We start from the raw sequence: 27,763 nt of genomic DNA, 5'->3' as shown, positions 1-27,763 counted from the left end.
GCTGTGATCTTTACGTTTCTGTATGCATCGACGTCACTTTCCAAACTAATCCATGGATATCAACATGCAGCCAGGAGTCGTGTTTCCTGACATTTATATGTGCCCGATTTCGATGGTGGGGAAATACATAAAGCAAATCTGCATGTGAATATTTTATATAACTACAATATAGGTAGGTTTAAATCCGCGTAATCACTTATATCAATGTTATATCGTCATATTGTCCAGCCCTAAAACATATACGTTATATATAGTTTTATAGTATAGTTTTTGTCAGTGTTGTTTATTTAAAAACACACAATTATGCAGAATATAAGATCGAAAATATTTAATTGATGAGTTGTCAACATAATATATAACAATACAATATATACAGTATGATTTTACTTCAAAATCCAACATTTTGACACAAAATGATAGCTGTAAATCCATGTTTCTCTGCCTGGAGTTCAGAGATGTCTCTGTTAATTGCAGTGATCCATTTGCTTTTTTCTGTTGCTTTCTGATTTTTTTAAAAAAGAATATATGCCTCAGGTTTTGTGTCAAAGCTATTTGGACAGTCAATCACAAAGCTCTTTCCAGTTTTGAATGTGTTTTGTGGGTTTTTCGCGACATTCACGCTGAAAGCCAATGCTGCCGCTCAGTCTTTTGCCTCTCAGTGGACGTGACCGCAGCCGTAACGGTCGACGGTGACGTCACTTGCATACCCTCTATAGTTTTTTCTCGTATTAAATGGTAAAATGCTCATGAACTGACTGTCAGAGCAGCTCTGGAGATTAAGTTTATGTGTTCATGTCGTCATATAGTAAGATGGCAGATGCTGGTAAAAAAAAAAAAAAACACCGCAAGAGTCACAAGTCAGGATGTGTAGTAAACGTATTCGCAGGTCTGCGCCAGAGACACGCAGGATTCATATTCACCTTGCCTTCTTGCGGTTTAATATTCACAGACACTAGTCCATATCGCAATTTGATGTAAGTGTTGGGAGAAAATGAAGACTCCTATGTTCACTCTTACATCCAACAACAGAACAGCAACACGGGATTGCTGTTGTCAGTAAAGCTACTCGAGCGCGGAGAAAATGGCGGACAGCATACAACTCGCTGAGGCACTGTTGCCAACTATTTTCAAAAGAAAGTAGCTAAAGCCTGCCCAAAAAGTCGCTAAATGTCGCTAGATGACGTCACGCATAAATTAGCATATTCGTGACGTCATCAATTCGGTTGCATTCTGCCTGCCTAATGTGTTTCCTCTCCTAATCCATGCTCACATACTGTATTTTAATACAATATAATATAATATAGCCGAATGTCAAATAAAGCTGTTCTATATATATATATATATATATATATATATATATATATATATATACATTTGTATTTTTTTGTCCGGCAACAAAACGCGTGTGATATAATGAATGACATTTTTATACATTTGTAAATTGAATTCAGAGAGTTCGGAAACTGGATGAACTAAAGCTCTGTGATAGTGAGTAATATAATAAGCACACGAGAAAAATGGAAATCAAAACCACCAAACTAAATTCTTTAAATATAAATCAAAGGAGAATCAGAAATAGTATTTGGTCCGTGGCAACACTGTGTGCTCGTGTGTACTCGCTCATTCACGTCTGTCAGATGCCGTGCACTCAACGGTGCTGCTGCTTCTCTCAGCCACTCAATGAACAGAGTAGACGCTAAGAGAGGTGTGATGGCAGCGGGAAAGCAAGACCTCGCGCTCACAGGACAGTGCTGGTGACATTTGAAAAGTTACTGAGGTTTGTCCAAAAAGTCGCTAGATTTGTCGCTAGGCGCTTTTTTGAAAAATTGTCGCCAAAGGGGTCTGAAAAGTCGCTAAGTTGGCAACACTGCGCTGAGGGCAGAAACTATGGTAATGTAGGTCTGTCAGTCAGCGGCCGTAGGCGGGGCCTGAGCATAGTGACATCACACTGCTCAGAGAATCAAAATGGCATCAAAGTCCCTTTAAGACAAGTCATTTCACTCGGCTGCCATATTTGAAACACCTCTTGGGCATGCAAGTGCAGCTCCTATCTCTTTGAATGGGGAAACATCAAATTCTCCAAAGCTGTTTGCCAAGCTTTCGATTAAATTTCATATATGAAATCACGAATGAAATCTGGCAACAACTGTCTCATAATTTTTTTTTCTAAACACTCAAATAATGACAAAAAATAATTATTTTTCAGGCTAGATCAAGCTAATGCGCATGCACAGTCTTAAGTGTGCCTCTCATTCCGGAGGCGCGCGTCTGACTAGTTCTATAGGAACTGGAGCTTCTAATGACTGCTGCAGTGTCGCAATGACTTTATCAATCTGTGATTGGCTCTTATTCAGAAAATACTAAAATAAATAAAAATTAAAAGTGAAACTAAACTAACTAAAAACTAAGCTTTTAAAAAATTAACTAACACTGAAAAATTGGGCTTTGAAATGGTCTGAGAAATGTTTCAGTTCATATTGAGAATTCTGACTTTCTGTTGTGCAAATTCAAGGTCAGTTTAAAGTTGTGATGAAATACAAGTAAGATATTTTATTCCATATTTTCACAAACATCTGAGTGTAATGAATTACTGAAAAAAAAAAAAAAAAAAAATAGGATGGGGACTTGGTACTATACATCAATTGTCGATTGGATTTTTAGATGTGGGGCCTGTACCATGACTGTAGTTGAAAAAACTCAGGGTTACAGGATTAGTTTTGAGTTGACAAAACCAAACAAATCCAATCAGGCTTTGTTGGTATCATGACGCTGATCATCCACTTCTCAGTAAACTCAGGCATGTGACTTTTTCAGAAAGTGTGACATCAGTCGTGAACAGCCAATCACATGCCTTGAAACATAAAGAAACCTTTGTTATTTCTACGAGTCTGCACTTTCTTGACGTAAAGCCACTTTTACTGTGTGGAAAAGTTCACTGCAGCTCAGCAAAAGTGCACATCGAGGGCCTATAACGACTACAAAAACAGTGAATTATGAGCTCTACAAGGATGTGAACTCACTTTACAAGTTGAAATCTTGTTATATGACGTGTGCCATTTGGTACAGGGCCAAAGTCTTGTCCTCGACTGCGCTGTGTGTTGTTATTGGCTGGGGCAACGCATCCACTGACCAAAGACTGCAGCCCAGAAACGATACTACAGGCCCATGTAAATCTTTTCTCATCAAAAGATTCTAATTTCTAAATAAGTTAGCTACATTTTCAGCCTTCTTCTGCTAACAAAAAAATACTAAGGTGGTATCATGGTGATGGTATCGGATTGTAATACCATGATACTTCTGATATACTAAAAGATGACCATTTGTACTGTGGAATTTACATACTCCAAGGTGAAGAATACATGCACTAACATGGTACCTTGTGCAAAATTCATTTTCGTTAGTTAGTATCCTCACTGACTGTTCCTGCCTCTGTGCATTTCTCACAAGCTATTTGTTAAAACAGCACGATAAAAACGTCTCTGTGACTCCCGTGTGCCTCGATTGCCCTGTCACGCCCTCGTGACATACAGCAATGGACACACATATCTCAATGCCACTTTCTCCCTCACTCCTCTCTTTCCCCCACTCTACGCAAAGAGAAAGTTCAAAGCCATTACGTGACGCAAAGACCTTGGAATACGAACAAGAGAGTTCCTTTAAAGAACGTTTTTCTGAGACAGGCCATGATTGGAGGTCGAACTGAGGCTACGACGGTGAAGATGATGGTCCTATTCTCCTTCATCATACTCAAATGCCCCTGGAAGCCTTTGGCAGCTCAGAGTAATCTCCTGTCAGGTTAATGACAGAGTGAGTGAGCAAGCTATTGCTGAATTGAAGGACACTGGGTGCCGTTACCTGTGTTTTTTTTGAACACCTGTTCTGTCATCTAAATCCTTTCTGTCATGCACAAGTTTGACAGCGTGATAAAAAAGTGAGAATTACACTCCGGGTGAGAGGAACCCTATGAAATAAGCATTTAGTCCACATGCTTTGTGTTTCTCAGCCACAGCACAACACGTCAGTCCCATCAGACTTAGTTTTCCAAACATCTTTGTACAAATAATATATGTTAGCAATGCAAAAATGGTTGTATTTTTTTCCAATCTCTATTCACAAAGAACAATTTGATAAATCTTGTGTGGTAATGTACAATTTGGGAACAAATTATTCTTTTGGATCAAATCTTTACACTGAATAAGTTCAAATCTAGTTCACAAAACCCCACTGCATGAAACGGGTTAAATCTGGTAATATCTAGCCATGATAAACTGCCAAGGAATTTCAGTTCCCTTTCGAGGGAACTCACACTGCGTCCAACACTGAGGGCGTTCCCAAAGCGTCCCTATCGGATGCAGCGTCTTGTTCCCTTTCTCAGGGAACTATGGTTACATACGTAACCTGAGACATTCTGAGACAGGAACTTGTGCTGCGTCCGATAGGGACACTTTATGGAACACCATCAGCGTCCCTATCGGACGCAGCGCGAGTTCCCTCGAAAGGGAAGTATGGACACATATGTAACCTGAGACGGTTTGCCGGATGTCTGAGGAAAATACCTAAGCCAAGTTACACAGAACAGCAAATATCCAGAAAAACCTAGATACTTGGTGTACACGGACATTTACAGGAATCCATGAAATTTTGTGGACATATACAGAAGAAACAATGCTGGTTGTGAGGACTGATGGCTGTTAGGTGTGAAAACCTTTTATATGTTGTGATCAGCAGTTAAGGTGTTTGCTTTTTTCTCGGATGAAGGGAGGGAAGTTTCACAAAATAGTCAAAATAGTCTTAATATTATTGAACCCAAATATAGCTAGTTTTATCATTTTTGATAGAGCCATTAGAGAACATATCTATGTATAATTTACTTGCCATGGCAACAAATGGCCATTGCACAGAAGAATACCTCAGTAACATACATCCAAATTGGTATAATTTTGGCAGTATGCGGACCTGTGGTATTTTCCATATCTGGTCAGAAATACTTCCATATTCATCCGAAATTCTGTGGTGTATACAGGAGTATACTGGCCCATATACACAACTTTTCATGCAGTGCCAGTGTAAAAGATTTGTTCATGAAACTGAATCCGTCCCACTACAATAAAACTTAAACAATGAAAAATTGGTTTCGGTAATTAAAATAAAGCTGAATAGAGAATGTTAAAAAAAAAAAAGTCACGCTGCATTGATTGAAGCTATTATGAGCTAAATTGTGGCTGCTGTAAAATTGCACAGTTGATTAGTAAAAATGTATTTTCTTAATATGCTTAAGATACAATTAACATGTATTTTAAAGTTTGTGCTGCCGGGTTTAGCCATTAAAACCATAAATTAGGCAATGTATGTAAGACCTAATCAACATTTATCATAGCCAAAGCACTGAATGTAACAGAGGATATTTTGTGGCATGAACATCTCCATTATAATCTATCTCCATTAGAGTGGGCTCAAAACTGAACTGAGACACATGAAATTACAATAAACACCGTAATTAAAATAAGTTAATCACAAAAGCTGTAACAAACCACAATCTGTGCATAAAAATGGCATTATGAGAATGTGACTATTAAATATGCCACAACAGGAGTGAGGGAACACATAACAATAACGCAAAAGAACCATTGAATCATTTTTTTAACTGGTTCATCAAAACTAATTGTCTGAAAGAACAAATTTGCAGAAATGAGTCAGACTTCCCATTGCTAATGGATCCCTAAAGCTTCAGAGAGCATTATGATGCTATTTGTGAATTTGTGGAAGTAAACCTGGCTAAATACTTTAGGGGAGAGCTCTGTAAACATTGGTTGAATGCAAAAGCAAAGTAGACAGTTTTTTTTTTTTTTTTTTTTAGACGAGTTTGGTGCCAAGGTTCCTGGATCATTCTAGTGTTGCTTTCAGTTTCATTGAGGAAAACTGAGGTTTGTGTCAGTGTTGCTGTTATGAAAGGGGCAAGGAATGTAACAGTGAAAAACATCACTCTCACATATCAAAAAGCTTGTGATTGACCCTTATTTCAGTGGTCGTGTCCTTCTCGTAAGAAAAGTTAGTCCACAGCCAAATAAAGATAATTTCTGCACGATATTAATATTTCACTATATTTTACTGCTATTTTGTCAGGACTACTATTGTCAAAGATGATTGACATTTATCATATAGTTTGGATTGGTGGTATGGTTCTGTTCTGGGCAAGAACTCCCTGCATTGTATCCCTATAGGCAGACATGGACCAGCTGAGAGTCAGCTGATGCGAGCTTGACTAATGTGACCTGCCAGAACTAACATTAGTTGGTTCTTAGCTGGTCATGAGTTGGTTTAAGCTTGTCACGTGCTGGTCCTAAGCAACTAGCTCCTGCTCAGGTCCAGCTCATGACCAACTAAGGACCAGCATAAACCAGCTCAAACCAGCTGCCATACTTCAAAATATACCTAACCAGCATATGCTGTTTTTTTCAACAGGGACTATACAAAACTAAACGTCATGAGGAAGACAAAAAGGAAAAGGAAATGCAAGAGGCTTCCTAAGGTCAGTCAAGCTCTCTTGGTCCCTGTCCAGATGGTGATTTGAGTCTGTTGTCCTTCTGCCAGAATTGGCCCAGCTGGGAAGTCATGAGGTCCATTTACACACCAATGAAGCCCATTTGTTGATCCCATTTTGGGGGCTGATGTCTTGCTAACAAAAGATCACTTACCCTCATTGAGGTGCATTTAAAGGCAGCGTGTTTGCTCAGATGTGCACTCGCACGGACACACACAAACAAGCTCAGACAGACTCATTTTATAAATACTAAATGATGCCTCCACCTTAGCTGGTTCGTTCTGTCAGATGTTGTGTTTGTCTGGGTGTGTGCTCGTGTCCTCTGTGTCTGAGAGAATGAAAGGAAGCACAGTGGTGAGGGAAAGTGGGAACTTGGGTATTTGAAGTGCACTTGTGTCCCTGTAGAGGAGAAACAGACAGAAGAGAAAGTTTAAACAAAAGTCACGCCAAGAGTGAAGCACGGGTTATGAGGAATAGAAAAATCAAGTGTGCATAACTTTTGAAATTTTCTGCGGGGTCCATATCACTTTTGATTTAATATGCAAATTTGTGAATATTTTGCATATTGTAAAGGCTCAAATAGTCACATCAAGCACTTAATACTTAAATGACATGATGTTCTGTATAGTAATGCTTCGGCCTACATGCGGACTGAGTGAATGGCCCTTCACGATAAGATGAAATGCTCTGATTACCATATCAGAGTCATTTAACCTCAAAGCTACAGATCAACCTGGTTTCAAATGAGTTAACGACTGTAATTTCAGGTCCTTCAGAGTTATCTTTTTTAAACTATCATTTAACCTGTCAATCCAGAGGACGTTTCTATGCTCTCTTTCTCTCCCTCTCTTTCTTTCTGTTCGCACTCACATACACACAAGCATCTTTGATTAAAAAGTAGTTTGCCATTAAACGCCTCTTACATAATCTGGATATGTAAGCCTTTGCAATAATTTTAAAATGCAAAATCAAATGTTAAATTATTCCAATATAAAACCTAATATTTAAATGTTTTTTTTTCTCTCTCAATATTTTGAGCTCTCTGAACATGATCTGCTTTTCAGAAACATTTCTAAACACATTTAGAATGTAAATGAAGTATAAAGGTTCATTATGGGATGCATACTCTATCTGGGGAATACAGAGTTTTTTTACACATGCATGAATTTATTTAGCAACCTGTCTTTTAAATTATTTAAATTCCTGTTATTGTCTCAAGAGAGTCCCAAGTCAAAGAATACATATTCGATTCTTGTCCCTGCAGAGATGACATCAGCGGTAAAACACCAAAAAAAAAAAAACATCTTTCATTAGAAATTCAACCAACGTAGTTTCAATGTCACCAAGAGTCTAAAATAAATACTTTTCATTCACATTTTATTGCTCTTTTATGCAGTTTTTCAGCTAATTTACTCTGTCCTTCCATTACATTTCCATCTTCAATCATCTGCCTACATTTATAAACACTTTCTTGATACATTTTTATATTTACCCAGCTGGATCTCTTTTGCATCACGGGTATTTTCAGATATTTGCCAAACATTCTATGTCTGAACAGTGTTGTAGATAAATCTAGATATGTGGGATTTGTTATGGTTATAAAATACGGCCAGACGAACATGTTCAAATCATTTTTCCATTGGCTGCACATTCAGAAGAGCACTAATGCTCGTAATGGTCCAATGTCTGTGACGAACTGATAGTATCCTTTCTACACTGAATTTACGATGAACTCTGTGCAATGTTCATGAGTTTGAAGTGTGTGCCAGTCAGCACTATCTAACCTAGGAGGGCCATCCACGCTGTGTTAACATAGATCTAAGAATAGACTCGTGCTGGGAACATTACTTTAAAAAAAAAAAATTCTTGTATTGAATGCCAGACAGGTGCAAGATAATTGGAATGAGGAGTGTGTGTTTGTGAGTTTATCCATGTATGTGTCCTCACACATCAGCGGGTCATTACACTTCTTCCTGGAACCAGGCATCTTTTCACAAGCTTACTGACTGAAGATGAAGCATTACCCATAATGCACCTCTCAGATGGTCACCCTCTGTGCCATTTATCTGCTTGAAATAAATAAATAAATAATTGAAAGGCTTGCTCAGCAGAGAGGTACAAGACAAAGGCGGGAACAGCATGAGCAAGTCTTCCATGCTGTTGCATAAATTAGTTTAAGCATTAAAGGCCAATTTGAGATTAAGATCCTGTAGCTGACGTGGTTCGAGCCCAATCACAGCATATGAATGCACAGTCTCTGGAGAGATTAAACTCATTACTCACATGCACTGACAAATGGGCTCTGGCAGGCCTGGCATCGCTGCGACCATGAACACGTACCGCACTCATGCATGGGTGATCTGTATGTAGAAGAGAGAGACACGGAGAAAGAGAGGGCGATTGATCTCTCTCATTATCCTTTTCATGCTGACAGTCCTTCTCAGTTAATCTTCAGATATTCTCTTTCACATATATGGCAATGGTCTTCAAATATCTGTAAAACAGAAAAGATATAACAGACTTTGACAGACCTCCAAACCCATCAGTTCTCCAGTCCACACAGAGAATATAAAACCTATAAAACCTTCTCAAATGAAATCAAAGCCCATCTTCAGCTGTTCCATGGGGGTCCCAGACATGTACATGGACTTCTTCAGCCATATTCAACTTAGAACAGAACCAAGACCACATAAATGAACTGTGAAAGTCTCTTTGTCCCAATTGACTCTTCACCGGGAGTTTGATTGACAGGTGATCTAACCAATCATAACGCTGAATCCATCGTTTTGTCGGACAAAGCAGTCAGGGGATTTAGTCGATTAGTGTTGGTGGATTTGAACTTAAAAAATGGTACTGATGTCTTTCCACGTTTGAAACAACATTCCTTCTGATGTTCATTCATGTTTATTTGATGCTATAAATTAACTAGTAGGAAGAGATGATAGGTTCAAGAGCCGTTTGAACTGAGGTGCGACAGTGTTCTGTCATGACACATTAAATAGCCACAAAACTGTATTTATTGTTTAAATTTCGTTGATATATTACAAATTTAATGTAAAACATATCAAAAGTAACCTGCTCTGTCTTGTCTGTCGACATGCTGTCAGTGTCCTCTTTGCTCTGCGATGTACAAGCGGCATGGCTTGTCGGACGTAGTAACCGCAACTAAAGGGGGCGGGTCTTTGCGAATGGTCATTTGGAATCTTTCCTAAACAGTATGTGAGATTCGAATTAGCACATTCCCAAATCATTGTTTGTTAGGAACCGTTTACACTGGTGCGTTTTCATTTTAAAAATGGCATTTTAAAATGAAAACGATCCTCGCCTACACTGCGTTTCAGAAATGATCTCCGTCTACATTACACGGCCGAAAAAGCATGTCAAATGACCATTCATGCACACTCGGCATGCGCACAAGTGTAAACAGTTGCCTCTTGCGCATGTAGGTAGCTGCAATATAAAAAAAGCAGAGTTTAACTGCACAATGGCTGCTAAAAATTACATCAAAGCCTGCAAAGATTGCAGTTCGGTCTCCATGTTATTGTTTACATGGTTGTCGAGGATACGCAAAGCGAATGTGGGCAGCCACGCCAACGTTTTCAAAAGTTTTTGAGGTTCGAAAATGCTGGTGTTGTGTAAAAGACAGGCGTAACCGTAGCAAAACATATGCACTTTAAAGGGCACCTATTGTGCCCCTTTTTACAAGATGTAATATTGGTCTTGGGTGTCCCCAGAATGTATTTGTGAAGTTTCAGCACAAAATACCCCACAGTTAATTTATTATAACCATTTGAAAATGTCATTTTTGGGGCCTGTTTTAAAAAGAGCTGTTTTGGTGTGTACCACCTTAAATATAAATGAGCTGCATATCCCCGCCCTGCCTTTGGATGAGGGCGTAACTTGCATACCTATGGCAATAAACAGTCGGTAGAAGCAGAATGGCTGAGAGTGAGAGACCCGCTGTTTTGTATGGCATTCAGCCGTACATGTTTGAACCGGAATCAGACCCAGATGATGAAGAGACTCCGGCAGAAGAAACACAATTGAGAATGGAGCAGGACGTCTCTGAATGGTTATTTGATACATTTATGTACTTATAGAGTTTTAATCGCGTCCCCTTTGCAATTATGGATGTGCAACACACACACACACACACTGTGATAACGTTCGCGCAATTTTTTTAAACTACAAACACAAATACTGTGATAACGTTTGCTAAGTACAAACGAAATTATATTTATGCGAGGGAACGGTTGCGTCATGTTGACATTACTTGTCGTACAGGTGCTTATGTGGCAAATGTGAGAAGATGGCTACAGAACCAGAAAATATATGCTGCAGGGAGATAGAACAGGTATTAATTTATTTACATTTGTAATTGTTGCAAAAAATAATACGTGACATAAAACTGTCTGACGCTATTTGTTGTATCAAAGGTTACAAGACGGATGAAACAACTTCAAGTCACTCCGTCGTGTATGGTAGACCATCCCGGAATGGATGAAAACATACAGAAAACATACACAGTTTTTAATACAATATCTTTAAAAAATATATATATACGTGTGGATACACACTATACAAACAAGGTTTAAATTATATACACAGACATTCTACGACGACGACAACAACTTTAGACGCATTTGTTATTGAATTGGCTGACATCGACTGAAATGACTATTTGCTCAAAAAACATTAAATACACTTACTTCTTCTGGAGGTGACGTTGGATCGCGAACAGTAGGCAACGATCCACATTTGAGGATTAACTTTGAAGCAAGACCTGCTTTGAATTGACCCTCGTTCTCAAAACAGTCAGTCAAAAAATGATTCGCGCAAACATAAAGGTATTTTGGAATTTTGAGTGGCGCCTTTCCTTCGTAAATAAAATCGATCCACTGGGTTTTCAGTGGCTCTGATGTCGGAAGTAAGTGAAAACTACTATGTTCATTATTACATCCCACAACAGAACACTTATGTTTCTTAGGAGACATTACCGGCTGTCGTTGAAACAATGGAGGATGGTTGACAGATCACCGACGGCGGGGTCTATGCCAAAACCAGATTGTCAATCAAACCACGTGGGTGGGGCTTAGCGCAATTCTATGTCACAGTGAGAGCAATCTTAGAACAGGGCATTCTGAGACAGTGCTTATGAATTATTGAGATTGTAAAAAAACCACTGGGTGGATTTTTCTCATTCTAGGGTGGTTTTGCTCACACACTGCCAACACACATTTATGGTCAAACTGAATTTTGCATAATAGGTGCCCTTTAAAACAAAAATGCACTAGTGTAAATACCAAGCATACTTAGCATACCAAAACTGCTCAGAAAGTAGACTTATCCCAATTTGTGTACTTATGCACTATTTTATGTCATTTTGTAGTATAAATAGTGTGTTCAGACTGAATATCCCAAAAAGATAAAGTGCACTTCAAATTCCCAGACAACACACTTAATTAATCAGAAAAACAAAGTGTGGGACCTTATGTTAAAATAACCCTAGAGTAGGCTACATAGTGCATGGAATAAGTGCATAGTGTATAGCTAGTGTGTAATTTGGAACAACATCTTGTACATTATTTTCAGTAGATTTTCGAATAGTGCGCCCATGCTTTTTCTCATCCCAATGTGTGATTAAAAAAAAAAAAAACATCTGCTAAATGTAAATTAATGTAAATGTGAAGCTCAAACGTCTCAGTACTTACTAGAGGCTAACGCTTAGTTATTCCATCACACAGATTAAAAGGGATTCTGAGATATCAAGACACAAGTTTATGACTTTTAATTGGCATGTCCCAATACTGGTGTAGTATCTGCTAATGCTTAACTATGCTAACACTTATAATCAAATGTAAAATGGGGGTCTGTGACATTAAGACACAAGTTCATTGCTGAGTCCCCACTCGCCTATTATATTACACCCTTAAAGTATGTACTCTTTTTGTGAAGAAAAAGTACATACAGTACTTATGCAGCATGAGTAGGCAAGCTGTGGGACATACTACTTCATCATAATTGTATCTTTAACGGACCGCTCCTGTCACTGTTTAAATTGCATTGTCAATCATCTTGTCACAGTTAACATCCTCCCCATTTCATTTAATTAGGCTACCTACTGTATTAGAGAGAAATGTCGTAGACCATTGATCTGCCAGTCGTGGGTCTTTCATGCAGACAACTCTCCTCATGTGTTTGCATAATGGTGCATTTAATTTAATGAAGTTAATGAATAATTATTTTTCATCAGGATAGATAGGCTACAGATTAGATAGGCTCACTCAAACCCCTTTATCTAAACCTTTTGCACATCTGCCATGTTTGTAGTTTTTAACAATTTTTATTTGTGTTTGTAGTTCTAATCAAATCCTTGTCCAAAACGCAATGGGTTGTGGGCAATATTAGCCATTAGAGTGAGCATGGATCTGCACTTTGAATTCCAACCGAGTAGACCATCCTGGTAGCCTATCTGTGGGATACTCATTTCAACATACTAAGATTTGGGACACACTAATTCTAATTTAGAATACTATATAAAATAATTGGATGTAGGATAATAGTATAGCCTATGCAAATTGGGAAGCAGCACATGACTTTTTAGCTTGTCCAAATACTGGTGTAGTCTGCTGTCTTAAGACTAACCCATATGTTGAGACTTAAGTGCTAATAGAAACATTAAAATGGGGTCTTTGGTATCAAGGCAGATTTATAGATGTGATATCATGTTCTTAATGGACATACTTAAAATATGCTAATACTGTGATATGTTAACAATTGCTTTTATGCCAAAATTAAGGGGTCTGTGACATCAAGACATGGTTTATGACTTAGCATGTTCCACTGGTGTACTACTGTATATTAATAGATGCTAACATGTAGCTGTGCTAACACCTAAATGCAAAGGCAAACATTGAAATGGGAGCTGGTATCAAGACATAAGTTCTTTTTAGAATTTTAATATTGGTGTACTGTCTTAAAAGATGCTAATGCATAGCTATGCTAACACTTAAATGCAAAGGGGGTCCGTGATAGAAGACACAAGTTTATGACTTGTTAGTATGTCCCAATACTGGTGTAGAATCTTAATAGATGCTAATGCTTAGCTATGCTAAAACTTCTACCATAACGCAAGCACTGAGAGGTGTTCATTCAAAAGTAGGCTATGTACTTTCCTATCATCAGTGAAGTACATACTTTTAGCGCATAGTAGTCTATAAGTTTGCAAATGGATATGCAGCCAATGTGTAGGGAAGACGAGAGATCAAATCATATACTCTGTCCTGTAACTCAAAGTAATAAGAAAAATTTGAGTCAAAGCTTTAATATCAAAGCCAACTTCAAATGCTTTAATGATGTATGAACCGTTGTCATGAGCCGTTAGCGTTATTATGCAGCACTCAGAATGTTCTTTTTTTTTTTTTTACCAGTTCTCATGCAGTTGGACTTTTCTTGAGTGCTAAGATTCCCACATAGTTTAATCATTTCTCTCCTTAAACTGCTGATTTTGCACGTCTATATGAATGTGCGTAGGTGTTTTTTATGAAGTGAATCTTATCTGGATTTTACTGTCTTTTTCTCTCTCTTTTTTTTTTTTTGAAGTTCCTTGAGCATCAACATACAGCCACAGACATTTTAGTTGGAATTTTTTAGAGATGCTGGAGGCTCGTCAAATCTCTAAAATGGAGTTGTGATTTCAACTGATCAGTCAGTTCAGATCATATCAATGCAATTATAACACGCAGAATTCAGATTCCCAATTTTGGAACATCAAGAGTGTTATATTGATTAATTTACTGATGAATGATTATTAATATGATATCTTTAAGATAAATTTGTAAGTTAAGCTTGGAATAAAAAAAAAATGCAGAGTATAATTGCATAATGTAGAGTGGGAGACTCTATAGAAATCAGCAAAGATGTCAGCAAAGAAACTTACACCCCCTCTTTTCCTATTCTCACATATTTCAATATGTGGCAATAGGAGAATAGCTCTCCACTCTCTCCCATGCACAAACGCCTCCTCCCAGTCCATCCAAGCAGAGGCGGTTTGTTCAGAAACGTCCCACCCTAATCTCATTCTGAGTGTGTGCTGTGGATTTGAGCAATTTCGCCTCTCTGGAATGCTTCAGTGACGCCGTTAATTGTCATGATTCAAAGTTGTGAGTCATGATTCATTTGTCAAACCCTGCTCTCCTTCACATTGGCCCCACTCTCCCTTCTTTCATTGACTTGTCATGTCTATTAAATAATACACAAATTGGTACAGATTCTGGAGGACACTGTGTTATTGAGAAGTTATTTATGACTAAGTAAGAAAATTAATTTATTAACACAGCTGAAGAGAAATTGATTTTGGCTCTCTAAACACATTTACTGTACAGTATAAATAATAATTAATTGTTGTATAAAATATAAAATGGAATTTATGTAATATACAGCATAGGTTTTAATGTATGATAATAAATTCTTAAGTAAAACAATATTGACCATTTTATGGGTATAAAAGACACACAATAAAACTGCACAGAGTGGACAACCAAACACATCACGTAATGTAAAACTTTCATTCCATAAAGTGGTTATGTAAGATAGTGAAGGAGTTTGCTCACTGAAATGTTTGACCTCGTCTTCAAGCCATTCGGGAGTGATACATGAGGGACTTCAGCCAAACCATCTACATCTCTGATAGACAGCTTTGCCGCCTGATAAAATGTCCCTTTACTGTGCTTATAATTGGCTTTGTGTGTGAGCCAAACTTTGGGGTTTCTTTTCCTACAGGGAAACAAAAGATTACAACTTCTGTAAAGAACTTTTCAATCTACTTGCTGACACTACTTATTCTGTCTGTCAACCAAAACGATGTGCCTATACAGAAAAAAAGGTTGTGATGAATAAGGGTGTGGACAAAGCAGATGAGAAGAGCAGAGAGGATGAATGTGGATGGGAACACCTCCTGTTTCTCTTCTGCGTGTTGTATAGAGGGGATTTTTGGACATGCCGTTTTCACTGATGCTTCTCCCCTAAATCAGTTATGGCTTTGCCTTTTGCAATCACGCATCAATTGTCTGCAAGCACAGCAGGGTGGGACTGACCAAGTGGGCGTCAAATCCCTTAAAGGTGCACAAGATGTAATATAAGTCTAAGGTGTCCCCTGAATGTGTCTGTGAAGTTTCAGCTCAAAATATCCCATAGATTTTTTTAAATACATTTTTTTAACTGCCTATTTTGGGGCATCATTAACTATGCACTGATTTTTTCAGCGCGCCACCCCTTTAATTCGCGTGCTCCCTGCCACACGAGCTCTTGATTATATTACAGCACATTTACAAAGTTCACACAGCTAATATAACCCTCAAATGGATCTTTACAAGATGTTCATCATGCATGCTGTATGCATGCTTCGAATTAGGTGAGTAAAGTATTTATTTTGATGTTTATATTTGATTCTCTATGAGTTTGAGGCTGTGCTCCGTGGCTAACGGCTAATGCTACACTGTTGGAGAGATTTGAATGAAGATGTGTTTATGAATTATACAGACTGCAAGTGTTTAAAAATGAAAATAGCGACGGCTCTCTTGTCTCCGTGAATACAGTAAGAAACGATGGTAACTTTAACCTCATTTAACAGTACATTAGCAACATGCTAACGAAACATTTAGATAGACAATTTACAAATATCACTAAAAATATCATGCTATCATGGATCATGTCAGTTATTATTGCTCCATCTGCCATTTTCGCTGTTGTTCTTGCTTACCTAGTCTGTTGATTCACCTGTGCAGATCCAGACGTTACTGCCTGCCCTTGTCTAATGCCTTTCATAATGTTGGAAACATGGGCTGGCATATGCAAATATTGGGGCGTATACACCCTGACTGTTACATAACAGTCGGTGTTATGTTGAGATCCGCGTGTTTTCCGGAAGTCTTTTAAACAAATGAGATTTACATAAGAAAGAGAAAGCAATGGAGTTTGAAACTCAATGTATGTCTTTTCCATGTACTGAACTCTTGTTATTCAACTATGCCAAGGTAAATTCAATTTTTGAATCTAGGGCACCTTTAAAGATCCCATCTGCGGTAGAAGAATGAGGTTTTAGAATTCACAGTTAAAAAAATTGTTCACTTTACAACGGACTTTTCTTTTAACAGAAAATGCCAAGTTGCCATGACTTAAATTTTGATATGTTTGATGTCAATTTTAGGTAAGAAGAACTTATATTTGTTAAATTGTTGTAAAATATGCAGAATATCCCCTTTATGTATACACTCTATAAAATGCTGGGTTAAAAACAACCCAAGTTGGGTTGAAAATGGACAAACCCAGCAATTGGGTTGTTTTAACCTAGCAGTTGGGTTAAATGTTTGCCCAACATGCTAGGCAGTTTTATTTAACCCAACTATTGCTTGCTTAAACTGAACCCAAAATAGTTTGGAAATTAAAAAATAATAATCAATTACAATAATAATCAAAAGGTGAACATTTATTAATAAGCAATTTAATAATGTTTATTGCTTAATTAATATTAATTAAATGTATTAATAAATATTAATTTATTAAACATATGAATGAATGTTAATCTCCAACATACTTTGGGTTCATTTTAAGGAAGAAATACAGTCATTTTTTACAGTTGAGTTAAATAAAACTACCCAGCAGGTTTGGCAAACATTTAACCCAACCATGGGTTAAAACAACCCATTCGCTGGGTTTGTCCATTTTCAGCCCAACTTGGGTTGTTTTTTAGAGTGTAGTTTTAAATTGGAAAGCAAGCGACAACATTCTCGTCTACTGAATTAAAACATAAACTGGGAAAAATAAAAACATGTGTTAGGAAAAACTGAACAAAAATACACTTTTATGATGTATAGAAACAGGGTATATTATAAAAGTGTAACACCAAAAAATAATTACATTGTAATAGCTGGCAGCCATAAAATACTAAAACTATAATACAAACAAAAAATGAACTGAAATGATAAAATACTGGGGGAAAAATGAACAATAATGGATTGAAAACTAACAAAAAATAAATTAAATTCAAAGGACAAATAAATACATAAAACAGAAATAAAACTAAATAATTAAAAAATAACTTATAAACAACTAAAACTAATTAAAAATAACTTCTAAACAACTGACAACATCACATGAAAACTCAAGAAATACAAACTTTAACACCTAAATTAAAACATTAACAAAAACAGACTATATTTAGATAGCTGCACTGGAATGTTACTTTTTGTAATAGTAAATTTATCCAAACAACTAAAACTTAGTTATTTTGCAGCATTTACTTGACACAGACAAATACTCAACCAGCCCCCTAGAAAACAAAACATTCTCGTGCCTACAGGCTCCTTTGTAAAAGTCTCAAGAATTAGTCTGTGTTGTCAAAGAAACAACAGATGAAGAAGCTTGTTTAACAAACCATCATATCTGTCAGATCATTACAACTTGTACAAAACCAAAAGAAACAAGCTGAAACACACAATGGGGGAAAAAAGGAAAAGAACTGCAAACTTGGACTGAGGCAAACCCACTTATGAGAGTTCAGCAAAGTTTCTTGCTTTGTAGTTTCATGAAAGAGCCAAAAAATCAATAGTAATGCTAAAGACCAAATCCTGTAATGCAGTAGAGGGGAACACAGCGAGATGAATACGACTGTAAAATCTGGCTTTAGTCTGCGTGTGATATACACAAAACTGAGCTCAAGCCTCTCACTGAAGCTTTTAATGATATGAGAATTTCTGTTGTATTTTTCAATGGAAATGTCCTTGGGACCAAGTAGCATAATACGGATGATTGTACTGAACTAAGTAAAAGAGATGCATATTCAGCTGTTCTCACATGCACACATACGCTCTTCCAAAAGAAAAAAATTCATTGTCGCCTCTTTGATTCCGCTCCCCAAAACCCATTAAACAGCACATCTTAAGCAGAAGCTGTTTTTCTTCCTCTTTTACATCCTTCCTTCAGGGGCCCTGAAGAGAATACAGTGTCTGACACATTCCTTTTTTTCTATTTTTCATTCGTAGTAGCTTATCTGCTCTGTTAAACTAGTTTGAAATGAAAGCAATAGTTCAAATTCTGAAATCATTTACTCACTCCCATGTCTTTTGAAACATATGTTACTTTCTTTCTTCTGTGAAACACAACAATGTTTAAGCTGTACTTTAATCTGTCTGTCAAGTAAGATTTTCGGTGAATATCTTCAACTGTATTCTGTTTGTCACGCAAAGCTATCAAATTACTTTAGATGACTTGAAACAAAAAGTATTAGGTGTGGCATCCTGATATGATGCTTTTATGGTGCATTTTTGCCCTTTTTAAAGCTTGACAGACACTAGTCCCCATTCACTTATGTTATTTTAAGAAGAGCAGCATAATTCTTACATGTTTCACAATAACAACATGGATAATAGTGTAGAATTGCCTGTCAAAAGTGCCCACAAGCATTCTGGTCGCTATATGAATCTGGTCCCACCCTCAGTGAAAGCCTATTATTTGGTCCATTTTATAATCCTAGCACCACAAATTATTTACAAGCAATCAGGACTGAAGTGTATGATGGGATATTGTCTGTCTTAGGCCACAACAAGTACCAGACTAGTTTGACTGATAATTTCTGTCACTTGCATCTGCAATAAAAGTACTGTTTAGACAGTGACAATGTTTGCTGTCTGCCACAGTTCTCTGAGACTGTAATCAGATTAATTGTGCTTTTGTATTTTGTATTTAATCAGAAGTGCTAATCAGTATCGAGCAATCAGCCTGTTAATCAGTAGCGTTGTGACTACAATAATTTCACAGCAAAGATCCTTCACAATGTAGGGCACTTCTGCCACTCCTGCCATTTAAATCCACAGAGAAAGTGACGATTAATGGGGGGAAAAAAACAACAATTTAATGTACTGAAATTATCAGTGCATAAATACTTTGCTAGTATGAGAATTTGAACACACAGCTTTGGTATTGTTGAGCTATAACATTTCAAACTATATTTTACGGTCACTGAACACAGAAAATAATGGTGTCACATACTCTGTATTCATGAGGTGTCATGTCAGCATATGTGTGTGCAGGTGTGTATGTTGGTGTGTCGGGCAGATGGTGGGGATGGACCAGAGGGAGCTGCTTTGTGACCCACAGGTGGCTGTTCACAGGATACGACCTGCTAAAAGGCAGACCAACACCTGGAGAAGACTTAGAGTTGAAAGAGAGAGGAAATAATGAGTGGTGAACACACTCTCTCACATACAAGAAATATACAGCGAGTAAAAGCTAGAGGGCACAAAGGTTAAAACGGGAAGCCGCATATTTCTCGCTCACGGCAGTATATCTCTTACATAAGGGTGGGCTATATGACCAAAATCTTATATTGCAATATAAGTCATTTTATTTCTCAATAACAAAATATATCACAATATAGTTTTTTCCCTGGAAACAAGGTTGTTATGATGCCAGCATTTTAGATGACATAAAAATGTCACAATTCAATTATTCTAACAGCACAAGAAAAGGCTAATATAAATCTATTAGTTAACGAAGCAAAACGTAAGCTTATTAAGACAAGTAAACGGTCAGTAATAAAATAAAAACAAAAAAATAATTACAAACAATAGGAATACAAATGAATAGAAATGAAAAAAAAAAAAAAGTTTAGAAGAATGTTTAAGCTATCGTTACAATAGAAAGTGAATGGTGACCATGTCTGTCAAGTAAGATTTTCAGTGAATAACTTCAATTGTACTCTGTTTGTCACACTAATCTATCAAATTACTTCAGAAGACTTGAAATATAATACATTAGTTGTTATGATGCTTTTAGATTAATTTTTGTCCTTTTTGAAGCTTGACAGCCACTATTGCCCATTCTTTTAATGATGTTTTATTAACAAAGTTCTGGAGGAACACATTTGTCAGCATGAGAGGAGGCCTATATATACAGTACATAGTCAACTCACCTATGTTCCTCGACAGTTTTCTGCATTTGGCCCCGTCCTAAGTGCCCTGTCTGAAATTGAGCTCTTGCCATCTGATGAAGAACCTTTCGACCTTGGGGAGTCTCCACAATCCGCCGGCCTAAAGGGTCCCCATATGCCAAGATGCAGAGGCCTACCCTCGCCCCTGCCAGCGAGACATTCGCCATCTTCCTCCGTGTCTTTCTCTACTCCAGCCCATTCAGTCATCCCTGCCATAAAGAAATAGAAAGTTAAAAGTTAAAGGGTTAGTTCACCCAAAAATGAAAATTCTGTCATTAATTACTCACCCTCATGTCGTTCCACAGACCTTATTATATTTTTGATCAAATCTGATGGCTCAGTGAGGCCTCCATTGACAGCAAGTTAATTTACACTTTCAATGCCCAGAAAGCTACTAAAGACATTTAAAACAGTTCATGTGACTACAGTGGTTCAACCTTAATGTTATGAAGTGACAAATACTTTTTGTACACCAAAAAAACCCCAAAACAAAACAAAAAACAACTTTATTCATAATAATATCCAGTGATGGGCGATTTCAAAACACTGCTTCATGAAGCTTTGAAGCTTTACGAATCTTTTGTTTAGAATCAGTGGTTCGGAGCATGTATCAAACTGCCAAAATCAACGTGATTTCAGTAAAAGAGGTTTTGATACGTCATAAGTGTTTTGAAACATTTTGAAATTTAAATGGTTCACCACTGGAGGGTGATGATCTCTGTGAACTAGTGATGGGCAGAGCAAGGCTTCGTGAAACACTGAAACAGTTGAAGCAAATGAGCCGAATTGTGTTGAGGCTTCGAAACGATCTGACACCCGTCTCCACGGTGACACTTCTTGGTCACTTGCACATGTTGTTGTTTTATTGAAAGTAAAATCTATAAATTATATAATAAGATTGAATATCAAGTTTATAAAATACCTTCGTTTATCAATTTTCAGGGTTTGTTTTGTTTGTTCCATGGATGGCTCAGCTAAACAGGCCAATAAGAGACTATTAACTACTATTATGCTTTTTAATTATAGGCCTACTAATGTCTAATTAAAATGTCTACAAATGTATAAAACTGATCCAATAGACTTGATTCATGGGTTCATGGGTTCACAGAGATCATCGTCCCCCCAGTGGTGAACCATTGAAATCTCAAAACACCTATGACGTAATGAATTCTCGTTTACTGAATTCATGTGACTTTGGCAGTTTGATACACAATCTGAACCACTGATTTGAAACAAAAGATTCATAAAGCTTCGAAGCTTCATGAAGCATTGTTTCGAAATCGCCCATCAATAGAAATTGTTGAATAAAGTATTTTCGTCACTTCATAACATTAAGGTTGAACCATTGTAGTCACATGAACTTGTTTTAAATGTCTTTAGTAGCTTTCTAGGCATTGAAAGTGTAAATTAACTTGCTGTCAATGCAGGCCTCACTGAGCCATCGGATTTGATCAAAAATATCTTAATTTGTGTTCTGAAAATGAACGAAGGTCTTACTGGTGTGGAACGACATGAGGGTGATTAATTAATGACAGAATTTTCATTTTTGGGTGAACTAACCCTTTAAGATTAATTTAGACATTCGATTCTCACATTAAAGTCTCAGATTCCATCCCAGCCAGCTCTTACTCTCCACCCGTCTGCTCAGCCCCACAAGAGCACAGCTCAAATCCTTCTTGTGTTCTGCCCCAGGTTGAATTTTTTGCATAGCTTTTGGTCACTACACAGAAATAGTTTGTTTAGCATTCCCCCATAGACAGTGCAAATTATTTTTATACTATTTAAACTTATTAAGATTTTTTCTCCTCTTCTCCTGAGACTACATTTTTGACCACCAGTATATCGAGCAAAACCCATAGGTCCCCTGAACACTTCTTCTACCTGTGAAAGACTGGGCCCTCTTAGAGTGTTGGGCTATGGCGTTAGGCCTTCAGCAAAGTCTGGGCCACACCTCAGATCCTTCCACCGCCAGACCCCACTTTTCTCCACCTCCAACAGCAGATGCTAGCGTAAGGCTGCCTCTGCTGGTGCCACAGGCCAGTCCCCACTATCCATTCTTCCCATTATTTCTAACCCTGTTCCCTACCCTTGGGCTCCAGCTCTAGCAGCAGATGCTAGCATGAGGCTGCCTCCACAAGTGTTGCAGGCCCAGTCCTCACTGCCTTTCCTCACCGCTATCTCTAACTCTAACTCTAACTCTAACTCCAGCAGACTCAAGCAGCACAGGCCCAGATGTCACAGCTTCTGATGTTTCTAACCCTCTCCCCTGTTTGTAGCCTACAGCTCCAACAGCAGACCTTCACGTGAGGATACCTCCGCTAGCGGCGCAGGCCCAGAAGTCTTATTTTCCCACTTTCCCTACCCTCCCTGTTCCTCCCCAGGTCCCAAGCGTGAGGCTGCCTCCACAAACATCCTCAGCCTTGGCCCTTCTCCCTTCTAACTCTTTCCCCCAAACTAGATCTTCATTCTATCTGTTCTCCACAACACCAATGCTATCGCTCTTCACACTATTAATCTTATCTTAACAGTGTCATAGACCCTTCAATCTAGTTCTATTAAATGCGTTGCCTATAGAATCCGTTGTGAAATCTGCATGGGAAATTTTCTGCTCTCACGTGGAAGTCACAAATGCGTTGATTCCTATTTAAATGTCGGACTTTTGCTGAAAAATACGAAATGTTACCAGACAAGGCCTAAAAATGTATGAAAAGTTTTGTGACACAATACTGCATGCCACATGAGCAAAACTGCAATAGAGATAATAATACAAAATTCATATCAGTTGTCGAATTTCCACCGGTCTACCAGTATATCTCTGAGCCATAGCTCAGACACAATGCTGACCAAAAGAGAAGTTCTTTCTTACTGACATAGATTTATTCTGTTTGTTTTAAGTACTGCATAGTAATTCATACCAGTATTCACATCTCAGTTTGTGTATGTGTGTGTGCGTATAAAGCGGAAATTAAATTCTCTAACAGTGTAAATAGGTCACTTCTTATGAGATTCAAAACATTAAAATTCCTCAAGGCTCCAAACTTTCAAGTCCTTGTTAGGGGTGTGGACTGCATCTTAAATTATACCTATTATCAGAGGCAATACAAACTCATTTTTTCCCATTTCAGAACAAAACATTTCATCTTAGTCATGGCACACAAGGGTAATTACTCTGTACAGTCATCGTTTTGTTGCCGCATGTAAAGCATCCAACCGCAAATAGAACTTTTAATTAAGGTTAGTACTTGCATATTTTATTCACTCCTGTTTGAGGACTTGAGGACTGTACTTATAAACAATTCAATATTAGCATGTATTTTCATTAATGATACTACATTTTCCTCTGTGCACAGCATAGGGCCTGCTGACGTTTTGATAAACTGACCAAGAATTAAAAAAAAAAAAAGGTGACAGAATGAGACCACAGACCCCACCCCAGAGAATGACCAAACTGTCACAGCTACCACTGGACAGATATCTTGAGATTTCCTGAAGTTTTGACATCTAAGGCTAAAATAACTGTGTTAAATAACTGTATCACAGATACCAGTTTGACTCAAGCATCACCAATACATTTTGCTTTAAAACTTCAAATAAAGACCAAATACTATGACAGTAAAAGAATAGTCTAAATGATTGTGTACAAAACATGTTCTTCATTATCAGATCTAAGCTTTTCTTGTTCATATGTTACATGATCTTGGACTTCACACATCTATCTCATAACATTTTTGTTTTCTTGTTTAGTTCTCTCTGGTGTTAAAAGCAGATCAGCCAAATTAAACAGAGCTACACAGAGAGAGCATTAAGCATTAGTAAGATATTAATGTCTAACTATGAAAGACTAGAGATACTGTATCTGGGGTTATTTATGAAGAGCAGGCACGTGCATACATAGACAAAAAAGGGGCTTGAGTACCTGCCCTTTTTCTTCCTTTTTTCTGGGGTGTTTTTTTTTTTTTTTTTTTAAAATAAATAAATGAATATATATTCCTGTTTGCGCACAGCTTCCCTGTCAAACAAATATATTTACTGAATAAAACAAATAATAATAAAAAAAAACTATATCAGGTCGGCTTTGTCGAGTTCAGATGTCCTCACTCCGCAACACGCCATTCATGGCCGCGCGCGCGCGAGCCCTGCCCCACCTAACCTCGAGTTTGCTGCTGGCTGAAAACTTGTGACAACTATTCCCGCGAAAATGCAACTGCTGTCTGGCGATGAGAAGCGAAAAAGGAAAAAAAAAAAGCCCTAGATGGATGCATCCCGTGCATTTCTTTCAGGTAGGCTAGCCTATGTTCACAAACCTGAAAGTTCTGGCTATTTAAGGGTTATTTATACATTTAACGCTGCATTAATAGTTTGACCACCATCGACACATCTGCCTGATTTGATACTAATGAAATTTATGTCATATTATAATTTCAGTTATTTTATTGTGCTATGCATTGCGTTTTGAGCCATGGTAAAGATATTGGTTGGGCTGTCAATACCAGAAGAGAAGCATTCCACGGACGCACATCGATGAACCGCATTATTAGACAGTTTTCTAAGGATGCATGTTTTGTTAAAACTATTTAAAAATCATGATAATACATCATTAGCTACATAATGCTATTCTTAAATTTATGCTTACACAGGATAATACATCAATAAAAGTTTAAACCCTCGCTCTGTCTTTGCATGTTTGATGTCCACATATTCTTGTTGACGAAATTACATCGTAGCATTTCTATTAGGAAGAAGTGGCCGAATATTATTATTTTACTAAAAATATATTTTTAATCATGGTGGTTGACTTTGATCGTGGATTTGATCGTGCTGTGCTGTCTAACAACAAAAATCAGCACGCTTTTGGCGCCCTCTGTAGGCATTTTTTTAATAATATATAATGCATTAAGCATTAACAGTTCAAAAATCATGATGTGTTTAAATATGCAGATTAGCTTGTTTTGTTTCATTTAGAAGAAATCTACAGATGCAAAAAGACGGATGGTAGTACGCTTAAAGGTCCCGTTCTTCGTGATCCCATGTTCAAACTTTAGTTAGTGTGTAATGTTGTTGTTAGAGTATAAATAAAATCTGTAAAATTTTAAAGCTCAAAGTTCAATGCCAAGCGAGATATTTTATTTAACAGAAGTCGCCTACATCGAACGGCCAGTTTGGACTACATCCCTCTACTTCCTTCTTTAATGACGTCACTAAAACAGTTTTTTGACTAACCTCCGCCCACAGGAATACACAAGAGTTGCATTTGTAGAGTGTGTTTGTCGCCATGTCGTCGAAACGCTGTTATTTTCATCCCGCAGTCCAATCACCGGGTCTGATTCCGGCTCAAATTGATAGGGTAAAATTAAAGACATGTTTACAATAACACTGAGCGCGTGCATCTCCACGTTATGGTAAGAGGCGTGACTTTTCCGGGCACGGTGCGCTCAAAGCTGTCGAATCACAACACAGGAACCGCTGGCACAATCAGAACTCGTTACGTATTTCTGAAGGAGGGACTTCATAGAACAAGGAAGTCATCAGCCCGTTTTTATGACAGTGGAAACAGCGGTATACAGATAAGTAAATTATGTGAAAAATACTGTGTTTTTTTACACGCGAAACATGAACACATGTTATATTGCACACTATAAACACAATCAAAGCTTCAAAAAACCACGAAAAAACGGGACCTTTAAAACAAACTCCATCTTAATGTGTAGGGTTAGGGTTAGGGTTAAGTTTTCTTTCCATTAGAGTAAAAGACATGGAAGCAAAAATGGACCAAAATCTAAAAATTGTCCACTTCATGAAAGAAGTATTCCAATAACACCAAAAAAATTAAAACGATTTATTGATTTGTGCAAAATAAATTATTAGTGAAACTATGTCCTTCTCCTTGGTGCAGTCATTTATTCAAAATATATAGCTACTTGAAAATAGTTGCTGTTGCCTGCTCTTTTGATAAACCTAGTGAATAGAAGACCATGGTCTCTGTGTGAACTGATTATTTTGTAGAAATCTGTGGAGTATAAAACAATTCAGTGAGTGTGAAGGAATTGAAATAAATTGGTAAGGAAAGTCAGAGTTGTCTTAATATATTTAAGGGTTCATTATTTTTTTAAATAAATAATTATGAGAAGTGCCCTTTTTTCCACTTGAGCCCCTGCCCCCCAAAATGTCTGTGCACGTCCCTGATGAAGAGTGTGAGCAGGACTGAGCTTCATGTGTCCTCTGGTCAGAAATCACTGAATTGAACTGATTATTCTAATAAATGATTCTCACAGTCAGTTTCATTTCACACAGAAAGCAGCACTGAACAAATATTGCTGATCTGTTTATAGATTATTTGTAGATTATAACATGTTAATGTTCTTAAATCAGCTTTAAACATACTTATTAATTTTTGTCATGTGATCATGTGATCTTATGACAGTTCCATTGTGTTTATACAGTTGTAGGCGATGATAAAAGCAGAAACGCATACAGAGACAGAGCTGAATGATAGAAAGAACATTCAATATTGTCACAGAATAATAGCAAAAATGTCTGATGGTATTTATGACGATGTGATCAGGACTGAGTCTGAGGGGATGGACAGAGAGAGAGTTGAGATGATGGTGGAAATATATGGGAGTGCAGATTGTGTGAGAGATCATGACTTCAGGACAGAGACAAACACACACCAACCACTGCAGAGTAAAGGTAATCACATTCCTATCTGTGATGAAAACATCAGTCTGCACATTTTCAGTCATTTATTTTCATATCTGTGGTGTTCAGGAAGTGATCGTGTGAAGATCAGAAGCTCCAGAGCAGCTCCAGTGTGTTTGGTGCTGCTGTGTGTTCTTCTGCTGACTGCAGTCATAGTGCTGTGTGTCTACATCCATACAAAGAGCACAAACTACACAGAAGAGAGAGACCAGCTACTAACCAAGACTACCAACCTCACAGAAGAGAGAGACCAGCTACAAATCACAATCAAATCAGATAGAGATGAAGAACCAAATCCTGACAAATGAAATAAAAGACTTCCCAGGTAAAAAAAAAAAAAAAAAAAGTATACTTGAGTGCATTACAAAAATACTTAAATACAAGCAAGTACTGTACATTTGTAGTACATTCTTTATTTTGGTGCTAAATAAAAGTGTCAAAGTTATACACTATAAATACACTAATTCCAAGTATATTTATACTTCAGTAGTACTTCACTGCACTTGGAAAAGTATACTAAATACCACAGCTACTTA

The 27,763-nt window shown here is 37.5% G+C and overlaps 2 long non-coding RNA genes across 2 annotated transcripts in view; one reads left to right on the top strand and one right to left on the bottom strand.

Moving 5' to 3' along the window:
• The first annotated feature begins 114 nt into the window (after positions 1-114).
• Positions 115-20,780, top strand: LOC125258687. Its single transcript, XR_007182667.1, has 3 exons — positions 115-172; positions 6,463-6,529; positions 19,630-20,780. It is a non-coding gene; the product is annotated as an uncharacterized LOC125258687 (long non-coding RNA).
• LOC125258681 overlaps positions 20,626-27,763 on the bottom strand; it is a 129,249-nt gene continuing 122,111 nt past the window's right edge. The window contains exon 3 of the long non-coding RNA XR_007182666.1: positions 20,626-20,737. This is a non-coding gene — a long non-coding RNA (uncharacterized LOC125258681). The remainder of the gene's footprint in view (positions 20,738-27,763) is intronic.

Source organism: Megalobrama amblycephala, linkage group LG2 (genome assembly GCF_018812025.1).
Source record: "Megalobrama amblycephala isolate DHTTF-2021 linkage group LG2, ASM1881202v1, whole genome shotgun sequence".
Lineage (NCBI taxonomy): Eukaryota > Metazoa > Chordata > Actinopteri > Cypriniformes > Xenocyprididae > Megalobrama > Megalobrama amblycephala.
This window is presented reverse-complemented; position numbering and strand designations above follow the sequence as displayed.